A 12235-nucleotide genomic window follows, 5' to 3' on the forward strand; every position below is an offset into this window, starting at 1 on the left:
TCTTCCATCTTCATAAAATAGCCCAAATACACCAGAAGCTGAAATCCTTGTACATGCCTTCGTAACATCTAAAACAGACTACTGTAATGTACTTTTCTCTGGCCGACCTAAAACAGCAACCAAAGGTCTCCCATTGGTCCAGAAGGCAGCTGCCAGAGGCCTTGCAAGATCTGAGAAGTTGGATTATATAACACCGGTGCTGATGTATTTGCATTGGCTACCGGTTCACGCCAGAGCTGACTTCAAAATCCTCCTTCTTACCTATAAGGCTTTAAATGGTCTGGCTCCCTGAGATATCTCCAGCCTTAACATTCCACATACTCCATCACATCCTTTACGTTCCCTTGATGCCAATTACTTAACGGCTCCTCTGTTTAATAAGAACTCTTTTGGTGGTCAAACTGTTGCCCACCCAGCTTCACTTTGGACTAATCTACCACTGCAAATTCAGGAGGCAAGCTCTGATGATGCTTTCAAATCCAGGCTGAAAACTTTTTTTTTCTGTTCACTAAGATCTTTCCTGATTTCACTGGCTGTGAACCCAATCACATCACTGAGACTGAAATTAGAGTTCAATACCACTTTCGTATCTGACCTATAATAATATGAGGCAAGAGCCAACAGCCCGTTAGCTTATCTTAGCAGAAAAACTAGAAACAGGTAACAAAATCCACCTACAAATACCTCGAATGCTCACTAATCAACATGTTCCATCTTATTTGTTTGAACAGTGTAAAGATGACACGTTCTGGTTTTATGGGGTGTTCTGGGCCAGTAGCAGTGACTTTCTTCAGTATTGTCACCACAGTGAGTTTGCCAAGTAACCAGCAGCAGAGATTTAGGCACATAACCGCCTGTAAAACCACAATCTGTCATTTTAAAATTTGATTATTTACAGATTAAAGAAATGAGAGGCTTGCCGTTTCCAGCTGTTGTACAAAGCTAAGCTAACTGGCTTTACATTTAACTCTCTGCAAGACAGCAAATAGCAAAATGTATACCTATTGCTTTAAGCTTTGGAAAAACAGCACTGGAGGCTTGTGGGGAGGTTTTGCTCCAGGACTCTTCTGCAGGTTATATGATTTAACACCCTTGTCTTTATGTCACACCGTTGCTCAATACGGCATCAGTATCTGTGGATTTCCACTCACACCTTAGAAATTAAACAGGCGCCTATTCAAATATCCAACCATTTATTCATCAGTGAGGTCACATTTGTTATTGGAATTAACTACTATGAGCCTCTATGTGGCTCTACAGCACTACACCACCCACTGCTGCACATACATACATGCATACACCCTCAGAGCCCATCCCCCACATCATTCACAGCCCCACTGACAGCTAGATCACTTTGTAGTTCTATAGAATCGGTCGTGTTCTGCGTTCGCCTCGCTCTCAAGACTACTTTCTAGGCCTGTGAGTCTAGGGAACTGTGCCGTCCATGACAGTAATGTATTCTGGCCCTCCCCGCAGGCCTCCATGGACTTGGCTCCCATCCTCTTCTTTTCCTCCTGGGATTTCCTTGATGTTGTGGGAGCTGAGGCCTGTTGACTACCTCCCCACCCATCCTTTTGTAACGTGTTTCCTCCCTGTTGATTCCGTCTTCTTGTCTTTATTATGGGTTAATATCTTCTCTCTTAGACCCGGCAAACTCAGATCTGAGGAGAAACTGTAAGGGAGAAACCACGAGACAGACACAGAGAATATAGCGCAATGTAGTCTCATAAAACTGAAATGCAGATTACGTGCTGTGGACCCGAATAATGCCGAGATTACATTCCCAGTCCAAAAAATTGGATTATGTGACAATAGCATGATTTGGATTACGAAAAAGAGGGACAAATTGGATGAGCCTTTTTTCACCAGTGTGTCCCATGAAAAGCTGGATAAATGTTATATTTAGGCAAGAAAAACAACATTGATTAAGACAAGCTTATGCAACTCAATTAAAAACTCGCTCTGTATAAAACCCAGAGTATCCACCCATATGTCAACCAAATCTCTGCTCCCTTTCCTTCTATATTTGTGTTTCAAGCTGCTGTCTGTTTCTAGTCATTTCACCCTCTGTCTTCTGCTTTTTCTGTGCAGCGCTCACACTTTCATTAAAACACACCATCGTGTACATTTCAGGAAATTTCAGGAGACCAGCCACTCTACAGTATGCAAATTATAGGCTGCAGTATCCTCACACCACAGCTAAATACAGTTGTCACTCCACAAGATTGTGCTAAATCCAGTTCACACACAGAATTGACTTTGAAAAGACTGACAACTCCATTGTATCTTGAATTTTCAGGTAGTTACTGTCAAATCTGGGAGCCGATTCGGTTGCTATCTGCAATGCGTATTAGATTTGTACAAGACAGATAGGAGCGGCAGATGCTGGTAACTCGGATATGGAGATAAGAGAGATGTGACATTCTCACATCTTACACCACTTCATTGTAGTTCCACCAGATCTGTTCACACCAGCTTTTGAGCTCCACACATGAATATGATGAATTCATTGGATGAAAAAGCTTCCTTTTTTCTTTTTTCTTTTTTTTTCTACTGGTGCCAGTTTGTCACACAACCTGACGGACAAACACACACGTCTGGGTGTTTGGCCACTCAGGCAACATAAAATACAATGGCTGCTGAAGCCACCATCTTCTTTCTGTAACTAAATAACGTCCCTGTGGTTACAGACCTTAATCACAGCGAAGGCATTATTCATTGGATAAGGGAGCTAACTGAGTTTACCTGTTCACACACACAGGGCTCATTTCATTCTGCTCTGCTGTGCACCCCAAATTGAAATTCACTCTCATTAGCGAATGGCTTGTCAATCTCAAACACTGACGGTATGAATGTAGCCACAGATGCACAGCGGGGTGAGCCTGGGAGGAAAAACGAGAAGAAAACAAACATTGTAGTGTGGTAGAGACTCTAAAACAAATCTATTTCATCTTTTTGTCAGCAAGTCACAATGTTAGGCACGTCTGCTGTGACATGATCAGCTGCCACTGCCAGCAATTTGTAATACTAGCGTGCACAAAGAGAGACCAGTGGCGTTTCTCTCAGCTAGCTGCGGCGTGCGAGCACCCAGATGGCCTGTGTGTATCTATGTTAAACAAAGAATAAATGTTTGCACGGAAGAAGACACATCAGACGAGTAATGGTGGCGTCTTCTCCTTCTTCTTTTATTTTACTTCATATTTCTGTTTGTGTTCACATGCTATCTGCTGTGTCCCCGTGTTTGTCCTCTAAACTGAAGGATCACACCGACTCACAGATAAACACATACATGCAAAAATACACACAGGCCGCACAGACACAAGGGCATACACATGCTCATGCTGTACATTAATGAACCACGTAAGAGTGCACACACGACACACACCTGCCGGGGAAACTCACCTCAGCTCTCTGCATCTCGGATAAATCTGTTTGGCAGAAGTTGAATTTGGCAGAGCGGTTCCTCCACTGCGAATAACACTGAAACTAATGAGTTCATCTCTTTCACTCCTCTTTTCTCTCCATCTCCTTCTTGCTCCACATTTGCACTCTCCCTCTCCTCAGTCTTGCCCTCTGTCTCGATCTCTCTCTCTCGTGCGCACTCCACCTCTTTGTTTCTCTGCCACGTCTTACTGTTTCTCTTTCTCTCCACTTCTCTGCTGGCCCTCTTGGACATCCTCTCTTTACCTGCCAGATGGTTTCAGTGACTCCTCTGAGTCTTAATTATTCCGTCAATTACTGTGGGAAAATGTGCAATTAAAGTGGACAGTTATTCTGTGCCGTGTGGCTCCATATTTATTAGGGTTACACCTGATTTCAGGGGCTCGGGAGTTTTCCGATGCTCCATGCCATCTTCTCCGTCGCCTTTAGGTACATGTGAGGGTCATCTTGGGGGAATTAGCACATTTTATTTCCCTAATCTTTTTCTCTGTAGGGATTCCCACTAATGGATGAAATAGTATTGTGAGCATATGGCCCATAAACAATTAGATGGCACTCCACAGTATATCATATATCTTTCTGGATTGCCTTGCAGCGTAGTGTTGAAATATGAACCCATATCAGCATGTACACATTCAGATTTTGTTCTTTGTAATGGCATTGATCTGTTTTCTTGATGTGCCAATCTCACTCAGTCTCACTGTGCTCATTGCTGGCTTCGCAGCAACCCGCAGAGAGTATTTCCCTCGGAATGAGTTTGTCAAATCACGAACTGCGGTGCAACCAAACACTTATGTGCTGTGTTAATCCGTTGGAGTACTGTTCTAACCCAACCTTTGGGTCCGTGTCTCTCCCTCTGCTCTTCATTACGAGGCCTTAATCCTGACAGCGACACTCCACACGCAGGGCAGCGAGGAGATGGACAGACAACAGGAGACCTGCTTATTCGCAGAAAGCCCAAAGTAAACACTGCAGCTGCTACGGGTGGGTGATGCTGACAGCTAGAACAGTGTGTGGGGGATAGAGAGAGGGAGAGAGAGTAATAAGTGTGGGATATGTATGTAGACCCGTACACAAATATGACCAGCAGTAGGTCAATCTAGATTAGTAACCAGTGTAATGACACCCCCACATGGAGAGATACAGAGAGAAAAGATGTGAAGAGGATGCTTGGCTGACGAGGAGAAGGAAAGAAGAGCGAGGAGAAAAGACACAGAAGAGGAAGCTGAAGAGAACAGCAAATGAAAAAAGAGAGAAGAGGGAGGAAGGGGAAGAAAGAGAAGGAATACGAGTGAAAGATTAATAGGCAGAAGACGGAGATGGAGGATGGTGGTGGAGTAGAGTGAAGGGCCCGTGGCGCCACTCTAAGTCATCCTAACCAATGAGGACCTGGATGCTGAGAGGGCTTGTTCACAGCAGGCAGCTGCTAGCACATCATTTTGAAACCTCTCTCACATCCCTCTTCCCCCTGTCTTTCCTGCTCTGCTGCTTCCTTTTGCTTAGACTGCACCTCACTTATTATGAATTGTTTATTTTATTTATTTTACTCTTGGTTTGTCAGAGCTCAGTACAAAGCTGCCATCTTGGCTTGTGAAGCAGATCCTAGATCATAGTGGGAGTTACTTGGATGAAAAAAGGTTAATTAAAATTAAAAAAAAAAAGATAACAAATCTCTCCTCCTCCTCTTCGTTTTCTCTCCATCTGTAGACTGGCAGTGAACGTACAGGGTGTAACTGGAAGCCTCCTCCTCCTGCTCATTAATGAAAAGATGCAAAGGAAGTCGAGAATGACACAACATGATTGGTGAATATAATTCTCTCCTGAGGGAATATCAAGTTTTAAGCCTTTACAAGTTCATGTTAAGGAACATTAAGCTGCGGATGGAAAACAAAATGGGACTATCTGCATGACTTGGCTGCATACAGCATTTTTACCATCTATCAGACATATCCTGAAGTCTTTGGAGCTAAAACTTCAGTCTCATCACATTGATTGACAGGCTGACAGTGGCCCACACTGTGCCAGTTCACTGTGGTGTCAAACATTAAGCCCATACTATCACTCCATTGAAGTTCAATAGTGAAGTACAGAGGGAAAATGCATCACACACTGATAATTCATGGTTAATGGGAAGCAAGAGGAACAACAGGGAACCTTATCAGCTGCATGATGTAATGTTTACCAGCTTTTTAATTAATTATGAAAATTAGCCAAAGCGGTAGGCACACTGAGAAGTGAAATCAGATCTTTACGCTTATCGCAGCCTCACAGCACTCACAGTGCACTATTTGAATGACATCTCGTGCACAGTCCCACACACTGTCCCCGACGAACCCCCACACATACGCTCACAAATACACCTTTGTGCAGAAACACATTTACAAAGCACAGACAAATGCACACAGACTTGCACATGGAAGCTTATGCAGCTCCCAGACTGGCATTAATGTATGCAAACATCAAAAAACATACAATACTGTGAAAAAAATAAAATGCTATTGATTGGATTTACAGCTTTGAAGGTCTGAATAAAATTAGATTTTGCCCTTTGATCCCTGAATGATGACAGAGTGCTCCTCATTAAATTCATCTGTCAAAATGGACTGTGAATGTGAGCTTGCCTGATCTATATTTGTATGCACTGATCTGGAAAAAATAGGTGAACCAAATGTGCACAAACAAGCAATTACTCCACTGGCTTACTTGACATTTCTGTGGTGTTACTTTATTTAAAAAAACATATTTTCCTTTGTGTCTCCAATCAGCAATCAGTTGCCTCAGTGTTTTGTCTTCAAGGAGAGTTTTTTTTTTTTTTTTTTTTTTTGCAGTGGAGAAATTAATTCACACACTGTTGAGAATATGTGGGCTGTACATGACATATAGTAGTATCACTGCCGCAGTGTCATTGTTTCAGTTTGGAGCATTTATCATTAACTGTGCAGCGCTGTAGCAGGGAATCTCCTCTCTGTCAGGCCTTGATTACTCATCACACAAAGTTGGTCTCTGCAGGATTGAGATGGGCAACAGGCAGAATCCAATAGCCCACCTTAGACGACAACCTGCTCTATTCCCATCATCTCCAGCCGGATTCGGGAACAGGGTATTTTCGGAAATGAGAAGGAGAGAGAGAGGGAAGCTGCACTGCCAAGTTTCTTCTTCCTCCTCCTCCTCCTCCTCCAATTGGTGTGTGCAGAACTAGTGCAAAAGACAAACGTGCACAAGACAGGAAGGGTTTTTTTTTCTCCTCCTGCAAGTTTGGATCAAAGGAGGGGAGCCAAGAGACAGGAGGTGTCCACGGGGAGAGGCAGGATTAGCTGGATTAGCCCAACCGCATCAGTGATAGGACTAGGCCCTTCTGGACAGATAGGCACAGGCTGGCAGCTGGGCCTGTGTGCAGGGGCCAGATGAACAGGGGCCCAGCATTGTCTCAGTAAAACAGTGCTCAGGAGTGGGTTCAGCTGCATCCACTATATCCCTCCTTCCTGTGTTTGTATTTCGATATAAAATGGACAAGCTTTTGCTGTCAGGTGCGATGAATTCCAGTTTGGGTCCATAAGTAGGTCTTTCACCTCCTCCTCTTTAGAGAATTTCCTGTTTTCAGCATCAGTGCTTCACAGGGTCTCGCTGAGAGTGTTATGAATTTGCATGCTGCTTCTCAACTAGCGGTCCAGATATTGAGAAGAAACACTGCTATTAATCACTGAATTATTAGAAATTTATGCAAGGATAAATAATAAATGAATAAATAAGGAAGCATAAACACAAACCAGTCATTTATTTGGTTGATCGGCCTAGTGAGACTGCATTAATGATACACTGTCATTGCGCCCCACACTCCCCTGATTTAGCACAATGTTTTCCTCTTAGGCCATTAAATTTCTCAATTTTTTTTCTTTTTTTTTTACTTCACTGTGCACTATGTACATCTTTTACTCTGCAATTTACACTGCAGATGCTTTGTTGCAGCAAAAATCCCCATAAGTCCTCTCTGGTAGCATGTATGCTGCTCACTACTGCATTTAAGTACTGTACTCTATATGCATCTTGTGTGATATGGTCTTGGCATTCATTTCTCTGTATGTTGCCTCAAGGGTTCCTCGTGGAATAGATTTCCTGTGCCGTATCTATAACGGAAATCACAGAAGAGAAAGAAAAAGAAAGAACACAACAGAGCATGAAAAGAGGAAGCCAGAGAGCAAAAAGAGAAGGAGAGCAGTGAAAGGATTGGAGGAGAGCCAAGGTGGGGAACTGAGAACGAGAGCGATGTGGAACTGTGAAGAAGGAGGGGGGGGATTGTATGTTATTACCATGTTGGTGTCACATTACAGCACAGCAGAGTTTGTAAAGTGGCGAGATAACTCTCACCTGAGGCCGTATGCTGCTGCCTTCACTCACAAGGACAGTCATGCGGCGAGACTAATGCTAAGACTAATGCTGTTGCGCCTACTGTTACCACTGTGCATGCATGTGTTTGTCTGCATTCATGTCTGTCTCGGTTGTTGACAGTATGTGTACATGCATGTGAATTAATGTAGAGCATGTCGAGGAGCAGAGCTACAAAGGAGCAGCTTCTGCAAGCAGGCCTCAGCTGGTGTGTAGGACTCGAGGAGCGGCTGCTGCCCATGATTAATTCTCCAGTCTGCATGGTGTCCAAGGAGTCAAGCATGCTCTGTTATTTATCTGCTCCCTGGTTAGTCCCTGGGAGGGCTCCCCCTTGGTCTCTGGTGACACCTTGGGCTGCATGAGACCACGGTCTTCTTGTTGTTCACTGCTCTCTTATCTACAGTCTTGTCAGGAAAGACAGAGGGAGGAAGGGAGGAAGGGGAGGAGGTAGAGGGAGGGAAGGGGCACGAAGGGGCAGAGCTTTACCCAGATTGTCTTTACTCCGGCTTTGCAACAAGAGAGATTGAAGCTAAAGGAATATAGCCTCATCCCCCGGCTCAAATACTCCCAGTCAATGGAAGCTGTCATAAATTTGAATGTAGATTAAAAATTTCCTCTCACTGTCTGAGTGTCTTGGATGACAACTTGATAAAAGAGTATATCACACACTCCAGCTGTAGTACCCTGCTGCCTGCATGTCAGGGTTGGAGATGTCGTGCAGACATACGGCTGAGAATTACCAGCAATCTTGCATACAATCCCACCCATGCTTTTGTGGTGTATTATATGATCTGCGTCACGTGTGCAGTATTTGTGCACGTGTGTGTGTTTGAGGGAGACAAAGACAGTCACATGGGAAAAGAAAAGAGGCGTACGGTAATAGAGAATGGCTGTTTGTTACAGTACATTAGAAAACATTATGGCTCGGTTAGCAGAGCCTCAATGATGAAAGAACAACAACAGCAAAAGACACGCGCACTTGCACATTTGTGTATACACACACACACACACACACACACACACACACACACACACACACAGAGTAATCACTATGTGCAATCACACAGCTAAAGGGTAATTGCACATAGTAGGAAAGTGCTGCAGCTCTGTACAGTATGTGGAGCACGTACTGATACAGGAAAAATGACCTCTACGTTCCATGTTCAGTCTCACCTTTTTTGTCTTTACTCTGCCAACATTATCACCTACCTACTGTAGTAAAGGTGGGCAGTAAGTGCTTGTGATTTTACACAGCGAGGCTCAGAGCACCCTGGAAGCTGCTCACAGTAAAAGGAAAGGATGGAATCACTCCCACAGCAGGGTAAAACTACAGACCAATCACAGAATTATGGAGCCCAAGGGAACACGACCTGTTTTCTGCTTGCGTTTAAAGAAAAGCGATGCGTGTCAGCGTCGCTCGCTTTTCTTTTCCCATCTACAAGTAAAACGTTCTGCTCTTCTTCTTCTTCTTCTTTTAATTCCAAAAAAAAGAAACCTCTGAGCCAGTTTTGTCTTTTAATTTCTAATGTTCAGCCTCTTCCAGCGTTCTCCCTCTCTGTGTCTCTTCACTGTTATAACTAGCCTGATTGTAGTGATGCTGGTAAATGGTGGCCCAGTTTGTCCCCTCCTGCTCCTCCTCTCCTGTGCTCCCGCTAGTGAAATTACCAGTTGGTTACTATAGAGACGTGTTTATAAATGCAGTTTATGACTCCCTTTCTGCCCTTTCTCTCGCTGCGTTTACCTCCTCATTTTCCACACCTATCTTCCCTTCTCCTCTAAAAATGACATCTTTCTTTATTTATTTTTTCTTTCTTGCGTTCCCTGCCCGTCTGTCTCACTGCTTTGTCCTTCATCTGTCCTGTGTTCTGTTGCCCTTTCCCTCCTTTCTCTTTGTCGAAATCTCATTATTTTGTTAATTTCGTCGCCAGCCGCCGTCAACGTGACTTGCTATGCAAAGTCTCATTGCGCAGAATTAATACCTAATTTACCCCAATACTCAGATGGGCTCCATTCAAACCACTTCCCAATCAAGGTGGGGACAACACAACAGGGGCCCCATCTTTGTCTGCCCCAGAGCTTTAAACTCCTTTTCTCTTATGATAAGTAACTCTGGGCTCTTCTTTATGATAATGCATTTGTGTAGGTTTGTGCCATATATCATTGTTTGCAGAGTACCCGTCTACCTTTGTGACCAGAGAGGTAATGTAAAGGAAATAAAAGCTGTGGGTTGTCTTTCTGCTCCCTCATGAAAGTCTAATGGAGAGCTGATTCATGCTTGTATCTGGCCAAGAAGACAATGGACGTATAGGCGTATTTATACCACTCAAAGCAAAGTGCTGCTGAGGCTTCAGTTTTACTCCTACAGGGTTCAGGTGTGGAGGGGAGCTAATGCACAACAAAGGGTTACGCTTTATGTAATTACGTAATAACCAGCCTACCCCCACTGGCTCCAAGCGAAACATTTATCTACAGTTTGATTTCTATCACAAATTCTAAGAGCTTGTTTAAAACACATTTACTGGTCTTGTAGTGAGATGGCTGTGGTGAACACCGTGATGTGGATTTACTGTTACCACTTCAAAAACTACCCCCGTATGAAATTCAACAAAAAAGGCAATAAGTTTAAACTAATCGCAGAGGATAACCTTTGCATTTACTGTGGGTGTGCTACTGTGTACGACTATGTATGTTTTGTGATTGACAGATTTTCCTCAGAGATAGTAATCTCTGTATGTGGCTGCGCTCTGGTCATTCCGGTAAAATGTCACTCTTCTCCGCAGCTTGGGGAGTTTGCAACAGAGAAGATTTAAATGCCTCCTTCTGTCGCCTGTCTGTTCAGCTGTAATATCACGCTCATTCTGGCAATATTACAGTATGTTAATCTGGCTCTATTGTGCGTAGAGGGTAAAGCAGACTGAGCCTTGTGTGTATAGGCTGTCACCTTATAACGTCATCAAAAGCAAAGAAATGTGTGAAAACGTTTTCAAGAGAAAAATCCACTTGTGTTAAATTACACTATATGTTATGACCATAATGGTGTATCTGCTTTCCTCCCACGAGCCTTTCTTCTCTTTTAATTTATGGATGGGTTTTTTCTCTGTCGAGGCGAACTAGACGTTGCACAGTAACCCTTCATCTTCTCCTCGTTTTGCTTGTCTTAGAGGATGTGAAAGTGAAGGAAAAGAGGGAACTCTTCCTCTCCAAAAAAGCCTTTCAATCAACAAATTGTGCGTCTGCATTTTATTCTGGTTTATTTACACTTGTCACAGACAAAAAGAATAAAATTGCGCTGTATTGCTGTATTGTTTCACTACACTGGATTTTTCGCTGACATCAAACCATCAAAATGGCGAAACATCAACCCTGATGTCTGATTCTGCAGGGCTTTTATCAAAACCTAAGGATTTTTGCCATGTTTAAGTCAAATGTAAAGCATTTTAATTTCATCAAACTTTATCGTAGCAGCACTGCAAAGTGTCTCAGTGTGGTTTTATACCAGTTATGTTTGCCCATTTATGTGCAAATATAAGAAAAATGTACCATCAAACTACATAGCGGATCTGGGATTACTGGGAACCTGTTCAACAGAGGTCCATAATTCGGTTTGAGAAGGATGGAGCTGTATGTGTGTGGGTGGATATAGAGTGTACGTCTGGGTATGTCTGTCTGTTTGTGCATCTTCCTGCATCATGTCCCTGATTTTGTCTGTCTTGTCATTGCAACTCCATTCCAACAAGCCATGGCAGAAAAAGCCTGTCTAACACCCCGGCTGGTTAGATTATACCGTACAAGACAGCGGGACGCGCTGCCATGACATCGATGACACGACGTGTGTCACCCCTCCGCTGTCTCTCTGCCATTTAGCGATGTGGCACTCTGTGAGGGGCCCTCACTGTGTTTCTTGCCTTCTCCTCCTTCTAGGGATGTGATGAGGTGCAGTAATATATAAGAAATGACTTGGCGGCAACTCATCTAATATGATTTGTGTAGGAGCTCATAAAACCTCGCCAAGCGTAACTTTAAAAGAATGAAATGGAAGGGCCGTGTTTATTCGGCTCCCTCTGTCGCATTGCAGGGATCATAAATGCGTTTAGACCCCGGCTGTGGGATGAGGATTTTCTGTGAATTTCCATCAGTGCTAATGACAAGCAGATCATTTTATCATAGAATGTGAAAGTACACAATGTGTCACTCAGCAGCCACTTTGATTACAAAGACCTCTACCTGGGAAACTCTGCTTCAGTGTGTGTCATCCTGTAAGGAAGCAGTGAGGCGTCTGATTCCCCCTGCTCCCCCCCGCAACGCCCCTGGAAATAAATAATAAACACATTTAATTAAAATGAAAATGCGCTGCATTTCTGCGTTAATCCTAATTTATTCGCCTTAATTGAGCTTCCATTTGCTTTGCCAG

General features: G+C 43.5%; 1 long non-coding RNA gene across 1 annotated transcript; it reads right to left on the reverse strand.

Moving 5' to 3' along the window:
• Nucleotides 1-1178: 1178 nt before the first annotated feature.
• Nucleotides 1179-3603, reverse strand: LOC143335800 (uncharacterized). The gene is made up of 3 exons (XR_013078453.1): nt 3403-3603; nt 2746-2882; nt 1179-1672 (listed from the first exon to the last, which is right to left on the reverse strand). It is a non-coding gene; the product is annotated as an uncharacterized LOC143335800 (long non-coding RNA).
• Nucleotides 3604-12235: the final 8632 nt, after the last annotated feature.

This window comes from Chaetodon auriga, chromosome 17, assembly GCF_051107435.1.
Source record: "Chaetodon auriga isolate fChaAug3 chromosome 17, fChaAug3.hap1, whole genome shotgun sequence".
NCBI lineage: Eukaryota > Metazoa > Chordata > Actinopteri > Chaetodontiformes > Chaetodontidae > Chaetodon > Chaetodon auriga.